Source organism: Lipotes vexillifer, unplaced genomic scaffold (assembly GCF_000442215.2).
Source record: "Lipotes vexillifer unplaced genomic scaffold, Lipotes_vexillifer_v1.1 scaffold605, whole genome shotgun sequence".
NCBI classification, from domain to species: Eukaryota; Metazoa; Chordata; class Mammalia; order Artiodactyla; family Lipotidae; genus Lipotes; species Lipotes vexillifer.
This window is the reverse complement of record NW_006774406.1, coordinates 1,661,952-1,667,137: the sequence shown is the minus strand read 5'-3', so window position 1 is coordinate 1,667,137 and position 5,186 is coordinate 1,661,952. Positions and strand designations below refer to the sequence as shown.

At 44.8% G+C, this 5,186-nt stretch overlaps 1 protein-coding gene across 1 annotated transcript in view; it reads left to right on the top strand.

Annotated features, from left to right (window-relative positions):
- Window positions 1-5,186, top strand: part of L3MBTL4 (L3MBTL histone methyl-lysine binding protein 4) — a 431,526-nt gene that overhangs the window by 270,959 nt on the left and 155,381 nt on the right. The window lies entirely within an intron of this gene.

Below are 5,186 nucleotides of genomic sequence, written 5' to 3'. Positions count from 1 at the left end.
CCCCCCCCCGCCCCGCCCCGCCCAGCCCTCGCCCAGCCCTCGCCCAGACCTCGCCCAGCCCTGCCCTTCCCATTCAGCACGTGGGAGAGGAAGGTGCGCGCCTCTCTGCCGGGGCAGACTTTCCAGGAACCCCTTTCTGCCCTTTCACCCTTCAGTCCCAGCGTGGATGCTCCTTTACTGCCAAGGTCTGTTCACTGGGGAGAGTTTGGCTCCTAGGACACACTTTTCACGTGGAGTTTACATCCTGGACTGTGCATTTTGTTCTTTTTATAGAGCATCTAAGCGACGTTGCATTTTCGTTAAGCAGCTGATTTTGAGCGTGGTCGCTGTGCACGGGGCCGCCCGTCACCCTCCGCAGCGCGCGCCCCATCCTCTTCCTCCGGGTACCGCGCAGCCCCTCTGCCGCCTGTTATCCTGCGTTTTCTCCTTTGCTGTACACCCACTCCTCTTGCCGGAACTGTACGGGGTCTAGTTTTTCTTTACCGCTTTTCACACCCACACCATTTACAACTTCAAGTGGCTGAGAGCTTGAACAGCTTTTCCATTTCCTAGTTGAGGGAGTTTTTTCTTTTCTTTTTTTTTTAAACTGTTTTCCAGGGAACAGCGCTTGTTTATTCCAGAGACCAGTGCATCCATTTGCTATTACTCTTTCTGTTCTGTTATCTTTCTTCCCCCCAAATAAAAACTCAGCCTCTCTTGTAAACATTTTAGACATTCATCCTCAGGGTCAAAAGTCAGAGAGAATAAACAGCTCCTTTGAACTGCTTTAAAAAACGATGACTCCGTCGTGTTCTCTCGGAGGTGAGCCCAGCCTTTCTCTTCACCACAGGTGTACAGCTCCCCCGTCCCTAACTCGCCTTTCAATACATTGTTGTGTGCTTTACCGTTTTGAAGGGTTTTTGCACTGAAATGTGTCAAACAAGCATAATTACTACAGATAGAAAAAAGCAGAGGATGTTAGTTGATAACCAAGCAAAAAAAATTACACATGATCCTATTCTGTCAGATCCTGTTTCATGAATGCACAGAGAGCTGTGTGAGCGGCCGCGCGGAAGAGGGGGAGTCTCACGGTCCACATCTCGAATTGTTAAGCCTTCACTTTTCCTTTCACATCCCAAGACCAAAGCCAATCTTGCACTCCAGTCTCCGTCCTCTTTTTTTTTTTAAATCAGTCGTCACAACAAAACGATGTTCGGGTCAAGTGGTGTTGGCAGTAGTGCTCACTTTGACCTGCTTCCATCCGCATGACCTCCTGTTCACGGTCCAGAATTCCAGCTCAAAGAAAAAAAGAACAAGGAAATCGACAAGGAAGAATATGTAGGCTAATGATGAGCAGCTAAAATTTATTTCAACTCTTTTCACAGTTTATTTGCGGTAATCTCCTGAGGCTGCCGCTCCTCTAACCCAAACCTTTGCTCTTAAAATCACAAGGTACCGTGTGCAGGTGGAGAATGTTTAAATCCCAGCTCTCCTACATGCTGAGGAAAAATAATTTGTGGTTGACACGTGTCCAGGGATAGACAAGGGGGTGAAATTAGTGAAAATCAGGGTTTTAATTTCCTCTGGCGTCCAGTGCATCCGTGGTCACCGAGCCCTGGACAGGCCTGCTCTAACTTCTTATACAAGCAACACTGTCACCTTAGCATCTCCAGACTTCTTGCAATTCCAGTGCAAAATATAAAATTATCTCTTGACCTTCTTACAAAATCAGTTAGATGCTGCCCAGAAGTGTAGTGAATTTTGTATTTTCCTTAATTGCATTCCCAGTTTTGTGTTTAGTGTTAAAAAGCATGTTTGTTCTCATGTTAATCTTTGGAGAGGGAGTTATTAGTAAATTTTAAGTCTCCATGATTTAGCAGTGGAAATAGTCTATTTCTGTTCACATTTTCTTAGTAGAGGGTCAAGTTGTGAATTCGAGTGCATTATATACTACTAAATGTTTATAGGATTCATCTTCATAGTAGTACGATTGCATGTTAATATAAGTTTAGAGTCAGATTCACAATAGGTTGCCATTACTGAAAAACTGTTATACTGTGGGCTTCCCTGGTGGCGCAGTGGTTGAGGGTCCGCCTGCCGATTCAGGGCACACGGGTTCGTGCCCCAGTCCGGGAAGATCCCACGTGCCGCGGAGCGGCTGGGCCCGTGAGCCATGGCCGCTGAGCCTGCGCGTCCGGAGCCTGTGCTCCGCAACGGGAGGGGCTGCAACAGTGAGAGGCCCGCGTACCGCAAAAGAAAAAACAAAAAACAAAAAACTGGTATGCTGTAAATATATTCCCTTTTTTGGTGCTAGTAGAATGATTAGTACTATATTCATGGTGCATTAAATGGAGGCAAATGACCTTAACACTTGAGCATCTTTCATCTGGGAACGTACTCTAGGGTGGATACCTTAATTTGTTTGACAGTTTATAGTTTTCAGATACATTACCTTTAAAGTTTCCCATAATCTTGTGATTTAGGCAAAACAGACATTATTGTCATTATATTGTATATGTTGTAGGTATAGTATTGTCACTTACTGATGAAGAAGTAGAGGTTCTTACTAGTAGCTAATCCAGGACATAGGTCTTCTGGTTAAATCCAGCATATTCTTAGTTCAGTAAACTGGTAATAGCAACAAGAGATTTATCGACAATAACACTAATACTGATATCATACACTTATTAGCTTGTGCTGCAAAGCACTGTGCTGAACAATTCATATACACGGTCTTGTGAATTTTATTTCATCCTCACAACAACTCTATGCGTGGAAAGTATTCTGACTCTGGTTTTATAATGTAGGCACCTGAAGGTTCAGAGAGGTTAGGCAAAGTGTGCGGGACCACACAGATAATTAGTAGAAAAGGTGGGGTCTGAGACCAGAACTACCTGCCCCTAAATCCTATACATGTTTTCAATGGCATCAGGCTGGCAAAAGAATGGCAGTTGGAGGCTCTGAAAATGCCTGGCTGGGTTTATATTTAGACTTTCTACTGCTCTTCAGGATTCTCAGGGTCATCTTGTGAGGCATTTATTTCTTATTTTGTGAAAACAGAACTACTGAAGGGGAAGAATCTCAACCATGTTTGCCCCAAACTGTTTATTCTTATGTATACTATATAATGCAAGACTTCCACCTGAACACGTTTCTTTGTTATAGGTACTAAAGGCTTCGATCTGCAACAAGGGAATAAAATTATACTCATTAGACAGTTTCATCATAAGAAAATTACTTGAAATGCAGCTGCCCCCCCCCCACGCCCTATATCATGTTAGCTGGCTTCCCCGGGCCTGTGTAGGACATTTTTTCCAGGCCCCCTCCCCATCCACCTGGGTATTCCTTAATAACGACTTCTGCCTCTGATTTACACAGTTGGCAGGACCATTAGTTAAAAGAGCTGTCATATTCAATCACGGCTATTAAGAAAACCTAAGAAAATGCCTAATAAAGCTCACTTTGTTTTTCCTAACGCCTGCCATATTATAAATTTTACGTACTTCCCAAAGGCCTATATTGACAATAAAAATGGCTGGGAAAGATTATGGTAGTCACAGAGAATGGCAGGCAGTGGAGTAGTTCCTTAATGATCCTCGTAATCAGCTGCTCAGCTATGAGCCAACTAGTTTGTTTGCACGACTCAGATTACCTTCTATAAGGTCCGTTCTCAGAATTTAACCAGTGTTAGCCAGTTGTTTCGTGTATGAACCTTCCAAGTCCTTAAAGAGGTTTCCTTGAGTCCATCAGCCTTTGATCTTGCTCCTTCCCATGTAAATTCTCTGCTTTCGGAGGCCAAGCCCCTGGGCTCCCACTCACGCCCTGTCACCATCCGCAGTCGTGTTCTTCCTCCTGCGCCGGTGCCTTTGTTCCCATTCTTCCTGCCTCCTCTACTCCTGCTTGCGTGTTCTCTTCTCCAAGGCTCATCTCTGTCTTGAAACTTTCCACAGCAGTTCAGCCCGTGTGAGCTTCTTGACCTTAGAGATGGTGTTTTACACATCTGTGTATTTTTCACGTCTAGTTCAATGCCTGACGCTTAGCCGGTACTTGACAAATCAAATAGATGTTGAGCACCCGCGCGGTGCCAGGACTCTGCTGGGCCCTGGGGCGTGGATCGGATGAGAGCGAGGCCCCTTCCTTGTGCTTTGGGTCTGCTCCACGCTTTGTGTCTCCTTGAGCCTTTTTGATACTTGTTTTGCACACGTGCCTTATTTTCTCAAAAAGATTGGAGGCTGCTAAGGAGTGAGAAGCAGTTTTTATTATGCTTGCATTTTTCCTTCACCACTGTTCGCATTATAGTTCTTAGTGAATCGTAGTTGACTGATTCAGGTACATACATACATTTGTTTTCCCATAGCAGTCTCAATGTCTTTACCTGTAAAATGAATACAATATCCGAGGCTTAGGTTTTTGAACAGAGGTGTATAGATGCAGGTAGATAGAGATGTATGACTGGGCCTGGAACATAGTAGAAACTATTGAAATAATAATTCCATATCTTTCTTCCATTTTTATAAAACCTGTTGATCTTAAAGTCTTGCAGTTGGACTGGTTCTAGCTGTGTCTGTAGCACACATCTTTGCACCAAACATAGAAATTTAGCCCTTTGTTTATTTATTCGGAACTAAAGTAAACCCCTTAATCAAGTGAGCAGTGATCAAAACACCGAGACACCCAGGGTCCTCAGGGTCTGTGGAGGACTGTGGTTGGACAGGAAGCCCCCGGCCGTCTGGACAGCCCCCTCCCACTCCATACTTCCAGCTGGACTCTGAGGGACCTCCAGCCAAGTGTGACGATCCTGGAGCTTTACAGTGGGAAAGGACTCAGTAGGTTATCTCATCCAGCAGCTGCAACAGAGAAATAAGGATGTTAAAGTCAAGCATTTAGTCCCTTATTGACACTGTCATTAGTGGCAGCCCCGAGCCCTCTGACCCCAGGTCATTGCTCTGCTCACCATCCCATCCCATCCCTCCTCCTCCCCCAGAGTGAGGTCGGAACAGAGCCGGTTTATGGCGTTATAAATACCCGAACAGCACGTACCTCCCTGAATTAAGGATCCGGACCATAGCCGTTCATTTATTCATCATTTATCCATTTAACAAACCCTTAGAAAGGCACTGTTCCAAACTCCAGTGATACAGCAGTTAAGAAAACAGAATAAAATCCTTGTTCTTTTTTTTTTTTTTTTTTGCGGTACGCGGGCCTCT